Here is a 4,011-nt window from a genome sequence, read left to right as displayed (position 1 = left end):
AGCCACGGATCTCTCGGACTACCCAGTATAAAAATTATTTCTTTCCTGCGGTTGTTAGAAGCCATCGCTCGGCGCTATCCAGTATGAAGGTGCATCATAAAGTAAAAGAAAACAAAGCGTATTTTTCTGACCCTTGCATGAGTGCTTTCCGGCATTCCTGAGTGCCCGGTGCCCCAGTGTGCCACAACGGTAGCACGCTGGCACCGTCTTCTTGTACTCCCTGACGGTGCATTCACCGTCACCAGTACTCTACCGTTTTGACAGCGAGTTTCCGCAGTCATCGAGTGAGATGTGTTCATGTTTATCTGTGCGCGCGTGACACCGTGCTTGTTAATTTAGTTAGTAGATGAATTCTTACAAGTTCATGCGACCAATAAAACTACTATCCTTACTGCGTACATGCCAGATTATTTTAGCCTCGCACGCAGGCTGCGGGCGCGCTTCAATACTCTCAACACTAGGCGCCACCTCTCGGCATGGAATGCGGGTATGGTTGGTATCGGCGGACTAGCGTGTGTTTATTTGTGCGTGGCGCTTGTTTGTGTCGTTGCTACTCACGGTTTGAGTGAGTAGTAACCATGTACAAAAGCTACTCGTCAGGGCGGCATTGTGCTACGGTGGCAAGAAAGGGAGGTGTGAATACCGACGGCGCTTTCCTGCAGGCGCGCTGACCCCCTTGCGCACCGAAGCCACCAGGGGATATATGGCGCTACCGCTCGCGGCGCGGTAAAGCCCCTCGGCGCGGTAAGCATAGCCGCGCCGGCCTGCCGGCCTCGCCTTCGTGCCTTCGCCGTCAATTTTGGTCTCGTCGCCTTATTTGGGGTGTTTCTCGCGATACATAGCGTGTTGCACAGCGTCGTCGTGGCATTGCCAATTGCCATCCTAGTATTATTCACGAGGCCTTTCACGCTAGCTCAATCTGATCACCACCGCCTGTTTTCTTTTTTTTTTTTGCCTTAGGTTTATCGTTCGCGACATTTTTTTAATGGAACTGCAGTCTTGATACCACGTCGCATTCCTGCCCTCTTCGAAGATGCCGTGCCCACAGTACTTCCGAACTTACCAAAACACATTAGCAGGACTCTGACGAAAGAAAGAAAAAGAAGAGATGTCACACGCTCCACGGGTCCCAGGTTCGGCACGCAAACAACTCCGTTATAGGCAGTTCCGCCTGCTGTGACCCTGTATGCCTGGACCAGGGGCGGATCCAGGTTTTTTCTGAGGGGGGGGGGGGGGTCAGCTTCTGTCAATGATGATGATGATGATGATAGTAGCCTTTCTTATTTACCGTTTTTGCTCACGATAAACCCGCGTTTTATACGGCTAGAGCAACACCTGTAGCCCTCCGTGGTGGCTCAGTCAGCTCAGGCGTTGAGCAAGCGATCGCGGGATCAAATCCCGGCCGCGGCGGCCGCATTTAGATGGAGGCGAAATGCAAAAACGCCCGTGTTCTTGCGTTGTAGTGCAGGTTAAAGAACCCCAGGTGGTCAAAATTAATCCGGAGCCTTCCACTACGGCGTGACTCATAATCAAAATTGGTTTTGGCACGTGAAACCCCAGAAAGAGGAAGAAGACCTGTGGCGAAGCCAGGTATCGGTTTCTCCGAGCTTATAGGAAAAGGACGTTACCCAATACAACCATGTACTTGGCGGCTGCGCCTGATAATACAAGGTGTTCAAAACTAAGCTTTACGGTTTTCTTAAAATTAGGCACTGGGAGGCACGCGATGACCACCTGTGCAAATAAGTTGTGTCTAAGGGGGCACAAAGTGAGATGATAATTATCGCTGTGAGAAGCCCAACTAACTAAAATTGAACAATTATTTTTGGTTGACTGCAGTATGTGGGTATGTTTGTATTGAAAACTTGGAGACAGTCGTGTTTCTAAACGGTATCAGTCGGAAGAATTATTCTAGCGTGTCCGCGTGCTCCGAGATATCCGACTCCAAATTTCAATTGTCGTACTGCGCAGAGTTATCGAGTCGACGCGAGAGCGGTTTATGCCTTGCGTTGCTGTGGAAGGGAGGCATTTTGGACATTTTTAGGGCATTGACATCTTGATGGGTGGAATGTTGTCATGAGATTTGTGCATGACAATACCAAACTTAAAGCGGCAGTATGAAATATTCGTTAGCATAGCTAAAAAGGTTTCTGCTGTTGATGGTGCAGTTGTTGCTCTTGATTTCAATAAAACTTACAATACTTGGAAATCCGCAGTGTATTTATTTGCGTAGGCCAGACAAGGACCATGCCCGGTCGTCTAGTCACCATTACGCACGCGTACTGCCCTCCGGCTTCTCCGCTCGCGCCATTATCTCGGCATGGCAGCTGCCGCCATCTTTACCGGCTGCGCGGTCGCGTGTTACGACAGCGGTTACGGGTTCTTAGATTTTTTTTTTCATTTCGCCAGCCGTGAGGGGAAGGTGGACAGTTATTATCTTTGCCAATGCCTCCGCCCCGTTGTCAGACTAAACGCCGCACGCAACAGCCGCGTCACATCAGGGAGGAGCTTATTGCGCCGATCCTCACTCTCTTGCATGCGTAATCATGCGAACGACAATTAAAATTTGGAGTTGGATATCTCGGATCACAGACACGCTAGAAGAATTCTTCCAAGTGAAACTGTGTACAAACACGACTGCCTCTAACTTTTGAATACAAACATACACACTTACTGCAGTCAATAAAAAGTTAATTTTTAAATTTTGGTTAATTGGGCTGCTGACAGCGATAATTATCATTTCACTTTGTGTCCGCCTGGCCACATACCTGATTTGCGCAGGTGGTCTGCGTGTGCCTCCCAGTGCATAATTTTAAGAAAGCCATAAAGCCTAATTTTGAACACCCGCTATATCTAGCCTGTATTGTTTCTTAAAATAAAATTTGGGATGATCTTTTGCAGGTTCGTTATAAATGCGTAAGCACGGGTCCGTCTTTGGAGTTCTGTTGGGACACCTTGATTTCCTTAAGGAGATTCTTTGTGTTCGGCTGAGACACCTTCGTTTGCTTTGGAGGACTAACTCCCGTATTCTCAAACAGCCCTCGACTCGAAGCTCTTACTCCACTCTACCTTGTTGAGCACAGCGCCGCTTCTCGACTGATAAAGACGCGACCAGTCTCAAGAATTCCCGTGAATGATCATGAAGCTCAGTGACCACTTCTGTGGAGGGATGGCGGTGCCATCTTCTCTCTTGAGTCGTGATGGTGTGTTGACTAGAGGAACGTTCTTGAATACGGGCATAACGCTCCGCTCCAACGCAGCAACCACCACGCTGGTTGTTTACGATATGCGAATCACCGCGTATGAAGACTCACGACGCCACCTACAAGAATAACGATGTGGCGTAGTAGCCGAGAGCGCGAGCCAGCGTCTTCATGTTTTGTTTCCCACGCGACGTCATCCTTTTACACAAGGCGCGCATCTGCTCCCGTTTCTCTAACCACGCGACGCCATCCTAGGCCCGCGCACTGGCGTTGGCCGCTGACGTCACGCTCCCCCACTTCGCAGCCGCGGCTCTAGGCTTCGCCCCGCTCCGCGAGAACGCCCACTCAGATAAACGGATCCAGCGGGCTTGAGCCTCCTGTGCTTAATGTAGGACAATAAAACTGCGAAGTTACAATGAAAAACTTGTAGCGTACGAACTGCACTGTGCTCGTACTGGATATTGTCAACGTGTAACTGTGATCACAATGAGTGCTACAGTTAAAGAAAAGTTGCATATGCGTAGTTTTTAGTTTAGCTGTTAGTTATTATTTATATATGAACACTTCAGCGAGAGATCTCTTTCATTAGGCGGGTTGGTCGCGGAACCGATGACAGCCAATGAGGCAACCGTTGACACCCCAAGGGGAAACTAAGTTAATCAGGCGCGAAGGCGCTCGAGCGGACCTTGGCGTGCTTGGTAAAAGGGACGTCCCCTTGTTCATTCGACGCCACCGACGGGACGAGTAAGGCACGGCAGGCGCCAGGAGGTCCAAGGTGTTCATGAGAAAAAATAACTACGGCAACTTC

This window comes from Dermacentor silvarum, chromosome 2 (genome assembly GCF_013339745.2).
Source record: "Dermacentor silvarum isolate Dsil-2018 chromosome 2, BIME_Dsil_1.4, whole genome shotgun sequence".
NCBI lineage: Eukaryota > Metazoa > Arthropoda > Arachnida > Ixodida > Ixodidae > Dermacentor > Dermacentor silvarum.
Note: the sequence above shows the minus strand (reverse complement) of the source record.